General features: G+C 37.7%; 1 protein-coding gene across 3 annotated transcripts in view; it reads right to left on the bottom strand.

The window, feature by feature from the left end:
- LOC124723071 overlaps nt 1-15,804 on the bottom strand; it is a 101,474-nt gene that overhangs the window by 1,351 nt on the left and 84,319 nt on the right. The window lies entirely within an intron of this gene.

Here is a 15,804-nt window from a genome sequence, read left to right on the forward strand (position 1 = left end):
TAGTGGTACAACTTTTTTTATGATCAACTTCTTTTTAAAACATCTTTATGAAACATACTGTATCTCAAAATGACATGGTAATGAAATACTTTGGTGCAAAAGTGGAAATATGGGTTGCATGATGGAACATCAATGGAAGAAAGTGACATACTGCCAACATTTAATGCAATAATTAATACTGAAAATATTTGTAATAAACTAATTTCCAGAGGATAAAATTTTAATTGGCTCTTTCAGTCAGCATTACATTTAGCACCTGGTATTGTTCTGTTCTATCTTAGCCATTTGTCTATCACTGTAAATTCCACGTGACTCTTGTCTGCAAATCATACGTAACTGTAATAACTGAAAATAAAGCAGCAGAATTGTTTTGACTGCATGATTATACACTTGATAGTTTACAAAATGGATCCAGCCAACTGACTTGACTATGTACATTTCAGAAAACTTTATGGTACATTTCAGTACCAATCAGTGAACTAAGGAAGATTACGGTATATTGCCCTCACATACGCTCAGTTGTAGGTTCCACTGGTGGCAAACTTTGATTAATTGGTAGGATACAAGGAAAATACAAAAAGTCTTCAAAGGAGATTGCTTGCAAAACACTTATGCTGCCCATCCTGAAATACTGGTCATGCATGTATAATATGTAACAAATAGGACTAAAAGGGGATATGGAATTTGCACAAAACAGAGCACCACAAATGATAACGTGTTTGTTCCACCTATGGAAGATTTTCACCAAGAAGCTGAAAAAATTTAACAGGCAGATGCTTGAAGAGAGACACAAACTATCTCATGAAAGCCACAAACAAAGTTTCAAGTACCAGCCACATGACGAATCTTGGAATATACTGCAACCCATGGTGTATCACAAAGACAAGATTGGACTTACTACAAAATGCAGAGAGGCATTTTCGTGGTCACTCTATACACAAATGGAATGTGAAGAAGCCTTAATAACTATTGCAATATGAAGCACCCACTTCACAGTGGGTTGCAGAGTATAGATGTGGGTACTGATGTAGAGTTCCAGTAATTTAATGCACATACTGAAGCATACTAAAAAAATTAATGGGAACATATTTACTTCACATTCGAAGGATTCATGTCAACTAAAATTTAAAACTTTGGAGGTTTTAATGGTCATTCTCCTAGACATCTATTTGGCCATCATCTTGTTATGCAGCAAATCAGATAATTTCAGGGAAAAATGAGTCTGTTTATTTATATAATACATTGCTCAAGAAATCATTTGGCACCATCCTCATGTCTTGCGCAGTTTGTATTTTTCTGACTGGTGTTCTGTTTCTCACTACCATTTTGCCCACAGGAAATTGCTACTTCCAACCATTCTGTGTAATTGAGTTAAAACTAAATATGCATTCTCAGTGCACTTCAGTTGAGTGTACTGTGTCTCCAATCTTGAACACTGTTTTGTCTTTCAGCATACCTCCCAAGGGAACATTCGCAAGTGTCAATAAACGATCTTGATGGAACTTGGTGGGTGTTGTAGAAAGGGCAAAGTAGTGCAATACATATTTTCTTGTTTGTGCACAGTTTCACTCTTAAGGGATAAAACACATCCCAAAAAGTAATTTGGCGTTTGGAAATGATAATATATAAAAATGTTTTCCATATAAAAGTTGACATGTAATTAATGTTCTTGTAAACTGTATAATAAACTTTTGTAATAATTTGAAATTTTGTAAAAGACCCCACCAACATTTTGAAAAATGAAGACTTCTGTTACAATGTACATTAAAGAAGCTTTCAATCCACATACATCCCTGTGTAATAAAGCTGGTTTCTGATATATCATTTTTGGAAAATAAGTTGTACATAATGCGCTGTCAGAGTATTTTAAATATACCTAATTAAAATATCTAAACATTAATTACTATTCTAATTATTTATTTTACTTATCTTTGTTTTGTGTTTTAAATTGTTGTTTTATGCTTTAGATTCATGGCTTTTTTTGTTTTTTAGTTTACCTTTTCACATATGCATATTTTGTTAAATGAAGATAATAAGTAACTCATTATTATGATAGAAAATAATTAAAATAATGAATCTGTAAAGAAATGCTTAAAGCATAAAATTTTGTTAAACCATCTACAAAAAATGAACAAAATTTCTCACATAATATGCACAATGGAGAAGCCAATATAAAACAAGATTAAGCAGGCTTTCGAACTGTCATAGGTGATCCTCTAAATCTACTGATCTGTATCAGGCATATTTCAGTACATTGGTAAGCCTCAGTGAAGAGAATTGATTACATACTAGTCACTGCAGCTTCAGTGCATTGTTTCTCTGGTGGAGATTGAAATCAAAATCATTCAGCAGAACTAAATCTGAAAGTCCTCTTGCAAAGTCCTTCCAATGGCGGTACCTGTGTTGTTGATCCTTTCGGATCACCAGATAAACATGTTCCTTGTCTTCAGGTACGATGCTCTAAATAGTTCTTTCATATTCACCACCACTAGGAAAGGAAACACATTTCAAATATATTTTAACCTGATCAAACATTTGTTTACCAAATTCTGATGGTGTCACATCAATGTTTGTGGCTTCAAAGTGAGATTCTCAAATTCTGGGCCCAAACTCACCAGTAATTTTGTTTTAAAACTATGAAATTCAGGTTATCAGTGTGATAAAACTGTTTTGAGCATTGTACCCATGGACAAGAAATATATGGTGACCCAAAGGGCTCAATGGGGCACAAGTGCAGCTGTGGAACTCATACGGCTTTTGACCTTGGAAGAACCTTGTGAGAAGTCTTCAGATCTAGTTTTGTTGAATGATTATGATGTCAGTCTCCACTTAAGAAACAGTACAATCAAGTTGCAGACACCAGTACATAATAATTTCTCTTCAACTCTCTTCACTGGGGCTTACCAGTGCACTGAAATATGCCTCATACAAATCGGGATATTTAGAGAATCACCCAAGTCAATTTGAAATCTTGCTGAATTTTGTTTCAAATTGGCTTCTTCGTTGTGTACATTATGTGAAGAAATTTCATTCATTTTATATACTTGCAGATTATCATTATTGTAATTATTCTCTATTATAGTAGTAAGTTACTTATTATTTTTATTTTCAATTAACAAAATACATGTATGTGAAATGATAAGCTAAAACACAAAAAGAACCATGAATGTAAATCATAAAATGAATATACGAAAATAAATAATTACAATAGTAATAAGTGTTTGGATATTTTAATTAGGAATGTTGAAAATACTCTTACAGCACATTGTGTACAGCTTATTTTCAACAAATGATATTTCAGAAAACAGTTTTATTACACAGGGATGTGTGTGGCTTGAAAGCTTCTTTAATTTATGTTGTAACAAAAGTTTTCATTTTTCCAAATTAATTAATATCAATCGAGTATTTTGCAAAATTTCAAATTATTAAAAAAGTTGATTATACAGTTTTTAAGAACATCAATTTCATATCAACTTGTATGTGAGAAACATTTTTTATATATCATCATTTCAAAGATATTCCCTCTAAACCTAAAATTCCAGAGTACCTACTTGGCTGTGTTTTACACCTTAAAAGTGAAACTGGACACTAACAAAAAAATATGTATTACATTATTTTGCCACCTCTACACACCCAGCAAGTTTCATCAAGATCATTTATTGACACAGGCAACAGAGCATGCACAATGTCGGCACTAGTACAGTGTATATCCACCTTTCGCAGCAATGCAGGCTGCTATTCTCCCATGGAGACGATCGTAGAGATGCTGGATGTAGTCCTGTGGAACGGCTTGCCATCCCATTTCCACCTGGCGCCTCAGTTGGACCAGCGTTCGTGCTGGACGTGCAGACCGCGTGAGACGACGCTTCATCCAGTCCCAAACATGCTCAATGGGGGACAGATCCGGAGATCTTGCTGGCCAGGGTAGTTGACTTACACCTTCTAAAGCACGTTGGGTGGCACGGGATACATGCGGACGTGCATTGTCCTGTTGGAACAGCAAGTTCCCTTGCCGGTCTAGGAATGGTAGAACGATGGGTTCGATGACGGTTTGAATGTACCGTGCACTATTCAGTGTCCCCTCGACGATCACCAGTGGTGTACGGCCAGTGTAGGAGACCGCTCCCCACACCATGATGCCGGGTGTTGGCCCTGTGTGCCTCGGTCGTATGCAGTCCTGATTGTGGCGCTCACCTGCACGGCGCCAAACACGCATACGACCATCATTGGCACCAAGGCAGAAGCGACTCTCATCGCTGAAGACGACACGTCTCCATTCGTCCCTCCATTCACGCCTGTCACGACACCACTGGAGGCGGGGTGCACGATGTTGGGGCGTGAGCGGAAGACGGCCTAACGGTGTGCGGGACCGTAGCCCAGCTTCATGGAGATGGTTGCGAATGGTCCTCGCCGATACCCCAGGAGCAACAGTGTCCCTAATTTGCTGGGAAGTGGTGGTGCGGTCCCCTACGGCACTGCGTAGGATCCTACGGTCTTGGCGTGCATCCATGCATCGCTGCGGTCCGGTCCCTGGTCGACGGGCACGTGCACCTTCCGCCGACCACTGGTGACAACATCGATGTACTGTGGAGACCTCACGCCCCACGTGTTGAGCAATTCGGCGGTACGTCCACCCGGCCTCCCGCATGCTCACTATGCGCCCTCGCTCAAAGTCCGTCAACTGCCCATACGGTTCACGTCCACGCTGTCGCGGCATGCTACCAGTGTTAAAGACTGCGATGGAGCTCCGTATGCCACGGCAAACTGGCTGACACTGACGGCGGTGGTGCACAAATGCTGCGCAGCTAGCGCCATTCGACGGCCAACACCGCGGTTCCTGGTGTGTCCGCTGTGCCGTGCGTGTGATCATTGCTTGTACAGCCCTCTCGCAGTGTCCAGAGCAAGTATGGTGGGTCTGACACACCGGTGTCAATGTGTTCTTTTTTCCATTTCCAGGAGTGTAGTACTATAACAATGCATTCCTCTGATACGCATTGCCAGTGGTTTAATATGAGGTGAGTCAGTCATGTTTTAGATTAGTATCATGCACAGATGTTGAAAACCTCTCATTGCTGTCATGAGCAGTTTGATGGCTGTGCAGCATTGGAGGAGGACCCTCAAACCATCTGTCCAACACTACAGTCAGCATTTCAGCGATGGATTCATCTTGCAAGATGATAATACATGAGCACATCACATGAACATTGTAACACCTTCCAGGAACAGTAATTAACCGAGTGGAATGGCCTGTGGTATCTGCTGAGATGAATCAGAATGAGAGTGCTTAAGGGCAGTTGAAATTGTCAGTGCGTTACAGCAGAAACTGGCCTCACACTTGCATCTGCCTGATTGACCTGAACCATGGCATTCAGGACGTCATGCAGGAGAAGTGCGAGTTGAATTTTGTTTGACCAGTGTTTTCAGAATCCATGCTGGTTGACTTGAGTGATGTCATTCTGTATAAGATACCTCATTATGTTTGAGCTCAGAATATTGTTACAAGTTCCTACAAGAGTTGGATGTCAGTGATATTGGATGGTAGTTTTGTGGATCACTTCCACTACTCATACCTTCTATGTATTCATTCATTGCTTATTTGAATTTGCAAGAATGAATAATGGAACATTTATGCAATAAGTACATTCTAACAGTCTCAATGAATGCACATGATTATCTGATGGTGGGTTCCCATACAAAACTAGTTAGGTTGTAAAATATATGTTGAAAAATGTAATTTTCATGAGTTGAACTGTCTGCAGAAACTCATTAACTGTCAAAATGAATGTATTTATGAACAATATTTTCTGCATTTTGAGGAGGCCACCATAACATTAACCGACGAATGAAATATGAAACAAGTGCAGAAATTTATTGAATGAGTAAAGCAAACAGCTTGCATTTACATGGTTTATTAGATGTAATCACAATATGTGAACATCAAGTACTTACGTTGAACATTGAATTATAATCAAACTTAACATGTGAAAGATGAAAGTCAAGCAGAATTTTGAGGCTATAACATGTGAAAGATGAAAGTCAAGCAGAATTTTGAGGCTACAACATGTGAAAGATGAAAGTCAAGCAGAATTTTGAGGCTATTGTTTGTGATAATTTTTTGGCATTTAAATGAGGTGAAGTATGTAACTGTTGGTAAAACACGAACAATGTTAGTGATGTAAAATACTTGATCATCACCTAAGAAATTATTGTAATGACTCTCTGCATGGGTGGTAAGATACCAGCACTATGTACTAGTATCAAGTCATGAATATGTTTAGTAAGTTTTCTTGTCTCAAACTCACATTCTGATCTTCATCACTTTGCTTTTGTGTAACAATGTAAGACAAGAAGGCTGTCAACCACCAACAAAACAATGGAAAGAATGCACAGAAATACACATGTCTCAGCTGAGCTGCTTTTATGAAACTGAAATTAGAAGAGCGACAAGGGAAAACCTCAGATATCTTCCCGTGACCCCTTTCATCACTGAATGTCTACCATTTGTCAAAATTCTTGCAGAAGTTGGGAAGGGAAATTTATATTTCAATGAATTAGTGGGTCACTTTACATCATTTATCTGAAAATGTTTACTGCTCTATTTGAGTCATCACCATTAGTAATTATAATGAAATGTAAATAGTGCCTAAGTTCAAAAATAGCTTTACATCTATTTCCATGTACACAATTAGCAGAAAATTCTATTAAAAGTCTTTTTAAGAGAAAAAGAAGAAATAGTTTGATTCACCTTTGTAGATTATGGTCAGTTTCTATTGGAAATCAAGTGCCACATATGCATATACCCCAATTCTTGTATCTGAGTTCACATGAAATCTCATAGGGTATTATTTTTGCATCTAAATGAGGCAGACTATTCTGAATACCTGTTTAGATGCCTGATTGTCCAGCACAATCACAAAAATTTCAATCCACAATTACCAGTTTTGGCCATCATCAACTACCCTCAGATCACAAGACACATGCCATGGTCCACAGTAGTATGCCAAAAATGTTACTGTCATAAAATTCAATTATATGACTGTATCACCAATTTTTCCTACTGAAATTAAGAAACTTACACATTTTCTCAAAAATAAGAGCTCATCTGGTCTTGGTGTTGTTTCCGATAGAGTATTAATATTTATTCCCATATAATGAGTTCAGTTTTATCTGAAATACTTAATGCATCACTAACTCAATGCTTTTTTCCAGAGAGACTGAAATATGCCTTTGCTGAACCCCTCTTTAAGAAAGGTGATAGGAGATATGTCAATAATCAATGAGCCATTTCACTGCTTACACCATTCTCCTAAATTTTTGAAAAGGTGATATGTTCTAGAATACTATCTCACCTTAGCAACAATAGTATCCTTTGCAAATCACAGTTTGGGTTTCAGAAGAGTTGCTCTACTGAAAATGCCATTTACACATCCACTCACCAGATTTTACAAGCAGTAAATAATAAAATAGCACCAATTGGTCGCTATGATCGCAGGTTCGAATCACGTCTCGGGCATGGATGTGTGTGATGTACTTAGGTTAGTTAAGTTTAAGTAGTCCTAAGTTCTAGGAGACTGATGACCTCAGAAGTCACATAGTGCTCAGAGCCATTTGAACCAATTGGTATTTTCTGCTACCTCTCTAAGGCATTTGACTGTGCGAATCACAGTATTCTCCTAGGCAAATTAACATTTTATAGGATTGATGTTACAGCCAATCAATAGATGGTGCGATATCTAACCAAAAGAATGCAGAAAGTTGTACTTAGTAATTTAAGCAGTGTAGTCCAGGGACATAATTCTGACAAGGGAGAAATCATGTATGGGTTTACCCAAGGTTCAGTCTCAGGTCCACTACTGTTTGTTGTATATGTAAATAGTCTTCTGTCTAGTATACAACAAGTAGAATTAGTTCTTTTTGCAGACGGTGCTAGTATTGTAATCAGTTCAAGTATACATACAGAAACAGAAGAAATGGTAAACAAAGTTCTTAAAAGTATCATTGACTGGTTTTCTGCAAATGGTTTCAGCCTCAATTTTAAAAAGACCTAACATATTCAGTTCTGCACATTTACAGGTGCTACACAAATGATAACTGTAAGACATGGTGAGGAAATAGTAAATAGAGTGGAAACTCTAAAATTCTTATGGGACCACATTGAAGAGAATTCAAATTGGAAAAAACACATTTGGGAACTCCTAAAACAATATAATTCAGCCACATTTGGACTTAGAATCATTGCAGATCATGGGGAGAGGCAAATCAGGAAGTTGACATGTTTTGCATATTTTCATTTGATAATGTCATATGGAATACTGTTCTGGGTCAACTCATCTTTAAGAAAGAAAATCGTCATAGCACAGAAACATGCCATGAGAATAATATGTGATGCTCACCCGTGATCATCTTGTAGACATCTGTTTAAGGCGTTGGGCATTCTGACTATTGCTTCTCAGTATATTTATTCTGTCATGAAGTTTGTTGTAAATAATCCACTACAGTTCAAGAGGAACAAGGAGGAACATAATTACAACACCAGAAGGGAAAATGACATTCATTACTCCATGTTAAGGTTGTCTTTAGAAAGAAAGGGGGTGCACAATGCTGCAACAAAAATTTTTGATCATTTACCCAGCGATACAAAATGTCTGACAGAGAGCAAAGTAAAATTTGATGACAAACTGAGAAAGTTTCTCCTGACAACTCCTTCTATTCTATAGAAGAATTTCTATGGTTGTAATGTGTAAAAGGCAGTGGGTAGGAATTACTAACTCACATATGTATGTCTTCCAAGGAATTGCAGCGTGACTAGCCAATGTACCATTTGTCAGTTTACTGAAAAATGTTTACAGGGTATGGTATTTAACTTTCCCAAATTAAACCATACTAGACAGAATATTATTTATGGTACTGGTAGCAAACTCAGTAAGAATAATGTCAGATCATGTAATAAATGATTTTCTTGCTCCACTGCTTCTATTACAACAACACTGCACCATGATGTTCCAGCCAGTATTGATCACAGATGCTAATAGCTCAACTGATCATCAAATGTGTAGTTGTTGAAAAGTTAACATTGTCTTGGACAACAATAGTTGGGCATTACTGATGAGGGTCTTTTATCAAGATAACAACAATGCAGTAGTTGCGCTTTCAAAAATTCACTTGACAGGAGAACCTGTTTAGCAAAATCTCAAGAAGAAGTTTGAAGAAGAAAATTGAGAGCTGACAATCTCCTCAGGAAAACACTGGTGACTGACTCAAAAATGTTCAAATGCATGTGAAATCCTATGGGACTTAACTGCTGTCATCAGTCCCTAAGCTTACACACTACTTAACCTAAATTATCCTAAGAACAAACACACACCCCCACGCCCCAGGGAGGACTCGAACCTCCGGCTGGACTAGCCTCACAGTCCATGACTGCAGTGCCTTAGACCGCTCGGCTAATCCCGCGCAGTGGTGACTGACTCCACCTCAGAAGAGGTTAACAAAGTCACATTGCTTTGTAGGCAACCATAAGTACAATTGTTGACTCACAAACAGTGCAAATGTAGTATTTAGTAGCTGAGCCCTCTGGAATCCACTGTTTGGAAGATGGTTCAAAAAATTCTGAATATCTGAAAAAAGGTTTGTAAGGAAGCACGTGCACATATACCAATCAGAAGACACATATGATGAAAGTGTTTACAGCCCTGTAGATAGAGATTTTTTTATGCCATTTTACAGTATTCTATTCCATGGTTTTAGAGTGCCCTGAATACTTACATGAGTCTTATTGAACACACTCTGCTGTATAACTGACAAAACATTCATAAAACCAGAAATACTATATGACATAGAAACACATATTAATCAATATCCTGTGGAATTACGAATTATTTCTCTTTATCAAGCCATAAGTCCGCCCCTGGTAGCTGAGTGGTCAGCGCTACGGAATGTCATACATAATGGCCCAGGTTTGATTCCCAGCTAGGCCGGAGATTTTCTCCACTCAGGGACTGGGTGTTGTGTTGTCCTTATCATCATCATTTCATTCCCATTGACAAGCAATTTGCCGAAGTGTCATCAACTTGAAAGGCTTGCACCAGGCGAACAGTCTACCCGACAGGAGGCCCTAGCTACATGGCATTTCCATATCATGCCATTACCAGTATTAACAACATGGCTCTTGTTTGTATAGTAACTCACTTTTCACTTACAGAGGGATAATTCAAGGGAGTTTGATTATAACTATCTTTCATAATAGCCCTGGCACTCATTCTTCAGTTAATTTTAGTTGAGGTTTTTACCCAGTTTCCTGCATTACTATAGAGTAAACTATTGTATGAAAATGGTCAGAACAAATTATAGCATATCAGTTAGAACTCAGTTTGCAATTGCAGTAATTATATTTAATATATTATTTTCTTTCCCTCCGACATTCTGTTATGTGCCGGACAAGTGCAGCACTTTCAAGGGAAAGGGTTAGTTATATGTGATGGGAATTGCGCATGGTGTCCATGAAATACTACCACTACATCTGGAAATCTCACTGAACATTTCAGCTGTATCCTGAGACTGAAGAGATGGCACTGACTGGGCACTAGCTGACTGGGAAAAATGACAAACAAACATTCACAGAATGACAAAGTATTCCCAACTTGAAGCCCAAATGCAGGAAAATACCCCCATAAAGATGCACCACATTTAATCTCATGGACAAGATCTTGAATGATGCAGTGGTTTTGGGACTCAAAAAAAGTTTGTACTTCACAATACCTCTATGCAAGGTATGATTTCTGGAATAGACGAGTTATCTGGAAACTTTCTGGTGATGTGCAGAGGACATTATTCAAGCCACCTCCCATACTTTAATCTGGGTTCTGCTGAAGAAATTTAATATTACTTCAGCTAAAATGAAGGCCCTGTGAGTTGTGAGAGCAGACAAAGACTTCATCATTTTACCTGCTGACAAGGGAAACACCATTGTCTTCATCTCATGAATTGAGTATAATAGAAAGATAGATACATTGCTCAAAGACCCTGAATACTGGAAGCTAAGAGACAATTTGGCTCATAGGATTCAGAGAAAACTCTAGACCTCCTCAAGAAGAGCTGTATGCCAGGTGATGTCATCAGGGGTTTGTGCCAACAGGCTGTGGTACTCCAAAGACTCTGCGGTCTGCTGGAGATGAAGGATGGGTCCTAAGTTTCTACCTTCTTTTGGCTGAATAGCTGACATAACTATTATGCCCCCTTGTAGGCAAATGTGACCATTATATTCAGAATTCAGAGGATTTAATAGATTAATTGAAGCATTGGATCTTTCGGTTAACTTTGACATTGTATCATCAAGTACAAAAGTGCTTTACATATATCTTTAGAGCTTATTAATGGCAGGTTTGAGGAAAACATTGTAGCATTGTCTAAACATGTGCTTACTTCATATATTTCTTATTTGATAATCAATGTTTGAAAAGAATGGATGGTGTCATAGATAACAATCTGGATGATTTATTGATTTGGCATAGTAACATTGGCTAATATGACCTCGCTATATTGGTACTACAAACATTTGAAAGCAATGAGGAAATACAACCATTATATTTCCTGAGCATGTGCAGCTCTGCTGTATCTACATCTACATGATTACTCTGCAAATCACACTTAAATGTTTGGCAGAGGGTTCTTAGCACTACTTTCAGAGTATATCTTGATTATTCCACCATTGAATAGTTCAAGGGAAAAATTAACATTCCATCTGAACTCTGATTTCTCTTATCTTATTACAATGGTAATTTGTCCCTATGTAGGGGGAGTCAACATATTATTTTGGCATTTTGGTGAGAAAATTTGTAACTGAAATTTCTTAAAAAGAATGCTGTTGTTTTAATGATTGCTACCCCAACTTGCTCATCATATCCATGAGACTCTCACCACTATTTCATGATAATATAAAATGAGTTACACTTCTTTGAAAATTTTCAATGTGTGGTGTCACCGCCAGGCACCACACTTGCTAGGTGGTAGCCTTTTAAATCAGCCGCGGTCCGCTAGTATACGACGGACCCGCGTGTCACCACTGTCAGTGATTGCAGACCGAGCGCCGCTACACGGCAGGTCTAGAGAGACGTCCTGGCACTCGTCCCAGTTGTACAGCCGATGTTGCTAGGAAAGATTCACTGAGAATTACGCTCTCAATTGCCGAGACGATAGTTAGCATAGCCTTCAGCTAAGTCAATTGCTACGACCTAGCAAGGCGCCATTTATCCTTTGCTATGTATCTAATGAAGCATGTACAGTAACAAGACCAATGTTCACCAATTGTGGATTAAAGCTAAGTATTCCAGCAGCTACGTACTTTTCTTTATAGCATTCATTACGTATCCTGTTTCAGACCTCACGCCAGCCTGCGTGAGTTTAAGCGCGTGCCTTTCGGTTACCCGTCACTGTGGACTGGCTGTCTTGTCAGTCCACAACACAATGTCCTCCATTAATTACACCTGGTATGTACCCCACACCATGTAGCAATACTCCAGAAGAGGACAGACAACTGTAGCACAGGCTGTCTCTTTAGTTAACTTGTTGCATCTTATAAGTGCTCTGCCAATAAAACATATTCTTTGGTTCACTTTTCCCATAACATTTTCTAATCTATGTGTATTTAGTTGAATCTACAACCTTTAAATTAATGTTTTTGTTGTATAATTAATATTTAATGAACTTTTTTAGAGCTTATGTTGAGGACCTTAGACTTTTTATAGTTTAAGGTCAACTGCCACTTTTTGAACCATGCAAATATCGTGTCTAAATCATTTTACAATTTATTTTGATCTTCTGGTAACTTTATTACATCATAAATGACAGCATAATCTACACATAGTCTGAGAGGGCTGCACAGATTGTCCTCTAAATTGTTTGCATAGATTAAGAACAGCAGAGGCCCTATAACACTTCCTGGAGAACCTCTGATATCATATGAGTTTCGCTAGTTGACTTCCCATCAATTATTACAAACTGTGCCATTTTTGACGTGAAATCTCAAATCCAGTCACACAACTGAGACAATACTCCATAGGGACACAATTTGATTAGAATTCGCTTCTGAGGAACAGTGTCAAAAGCCTTCTGAAAGTATAGAAATATAGGATCAACTTGAGATCCCCTGCTGATAGTACTCATTACTTCCTGTGAAAAAAGATACGAGTTGTGTTTCACAAGAACAATATTTTCGGATTTTGTGTTGACTGTGTCTTAACAGATCATTTCGTCTGGGGTATTTCATAATGCTGAGATACAGTATATGTTCCAAAATCCTACTCTGGCTTAATAGTGGTGTTATATTTGTAGATAGAATGCCCTACATGTAAAATACTCTCACATTTTCAACTTGGGGAGGGAACTTCTCAGAAGGATGGTATCAACAGGAAAAACAAAATTTGTTTTCTGTGGGTCAAAGCATGGAATGTTAAAACTCTTAACTGGGTAGGTTAGGGAATTTAAAAAGAGAAATGGATAAGTTGAAATTAAATACAGTCAGAATTGGTGAAGTGCAGTGGCAGCAAGAACAGGATTTATGGTCAGATCAGTACAGAGGTAAAGCAAGAATATGCTTCATAATGAGTAATAAAATATTTAATAACTGTAATACATACAAAATCAATACACAACACACTGTAACAAGTTTATATGTCTATAACACCAAGTTGATGAAGATATTTAAAGAATGTATGGATTAAAGGAAATTATCATAACTTTAATGGAGTGATAGTGGTGGGGGACTAGAATTTGATAGTAGAATAATGAAGAGGATGAAGAACACTAGGAGAACATAGAGTGGACAAAAGTTATAAAAGAAGAAACTGACTGATGGAATTTTGAACAGAGCACAATTTAATCATTGCTAACACTCAGTTAAAATATCAGTAAAGATGACTGTATATATGGAAGAGACCTGGAAACACTGTTAAGTTTCAGATAGATTACATGATAGTAAGACAGAGATTTTGGAACTGGATTTTGAACTGCTAAATATTTCTATGAAAGATATGAACTCTCACTATAACTCATTGATCATAAGTGGATTAAAAATCAAGAAACTACAAAGAGGTGGGAAATTAAGGAAATGGAACCTGGATAAATTGAAAGAACTAGAGGCAGTTGAAAGTCTTAAAGGGACATTAGGCAGAGACTGACTGAAACAGGAAAAAGGAATAAAATAGAAGGTGAATGGGTATTTTGTGGGATGAAACAGAGAAGACAGTAGAGGATCAAGTAGGTAAACTGACAAGACACAGTAGAAATCCTTGGATAACACAAGGGATATTGAGTATCCCTGAAAAAAGGGAAGCAAAATAGGAAATATGGAAAGCTGTGTGTGACTATGGAAAACACATGTGCCACAGATAGGGAGATTAAATAGACCTTTGAGGAGAAGAGAAGTACCTGGATAAATATTAAGGGCTCAGATGACTAGCCAGCTCTAAACAAAGGAGGGGAATCTGAAAAGTGGAAGAAATATATAGAAAGAAAATGAAATTGACGACAGTATTACAGAAAGGGAAAGAGGAAGTGGGTGAAGATGAGATGGGAGATGTGATACAGTGAGAAAGATTTGACATAACACTGAAAGACTGAAGTCAATGCAAGGAAACTGCAGCACACAAAATCCCCTTAGAATTAAAGAGATCCTTTGAACAGTCAGCCATTATAAAACTATTCCACCTGGGATGTAAAATATGTAAGACATGTAAGATATTTAAGTCAGGCAAAATAATCTCAGACATCAAGAAGGATGTAATAAGCAAGTGCTGACAAGGGTGAATATTACCAAAAAATCAGTTTAATAGGTTGTAGTTGCAAAACACTGAGGCAATACTGACTCTATGACTTAGAAGATACATTGAATAAAGGCAAACCTACATTTTTATGAAATTTTTCCAACAAGTAGAATATTTCATCATCTTTTGGGTATGTATTAATGCTTTAGCATTGATGGCACCTCCTTATTTATAAAAGTACATAATTTTTACACTTTGTCATTGATTAGCAGCGAATCTGAGGAAGATATAGCAGCGTTATATAAATATGCACTAATCTCCACTTCAATTTTATTTTATAATCAGTATGGTGTCACCATAGGTAGCCCTCACTTGCCCATGATATGGTGTCACCATAGGTAGCCCTCACTCACCCATGATATGGTGTCACCTACAGTGGCCTTCACTCCCCCATAATCGCTAATTTATTTATGGAATATCTGAAGAAAAGGTGCCTAACTCTGCAGTTTCAAAACCAGCAATGTTTTGTAGGTATGTCAATTATGTATTCATATTTTTGCCTCATAGCAAGGACAAATTGATTGTGCCTTGAATATCTTAGCTCCATTCATGAAAATATCAGATTTACCATGCAATCGGAAATGAATGGCTATCTACCATTTTCAGCTGTATTAGTTCAATGTAAGGAGTTTGCATACCACATACTCTTTGCCTTCCTAATAACATTTTTAAGCACCTTACAGTACTGTTTGTAATGGGCTGCCGTAGCTTGACTGTGACTACTTCTTACATTTTGATATAATTCCCACTTTGTGCTACATGATATCCTCATCCCACTAGTCAGCCACCCAGGCTGCCTTTTACTGCTAGTACCCCATTTAGAATGTTCTAAAGGAAAGCAACTCTCAAAGAGCATGATAAATGTGTTAAGGAAAGAATTATATTTTTCATCTATGTTGTCGGCACTATAAACATCCCGCCACTCTTTTTCCATGACGAGGTGTAAAAAACTCTCTATTGCCACTGAATTAACTTTCCTACATAG

Source organism: Schistocerca piceifrons, chromosome X (assembly GCF_021461385.2).
Source record: "Schistocerca piceifrons isolate TAMUIC-IGC-003096 chromosome X, iqSchPice1.1, whole genome shotgun sequence".
Lineage (NCBI taxonomy): Eukaryota > Metazoa > Arthropoda > Insecta > Orthoptera > Acrididae > Schistocerca > Schistocerca piceifrons.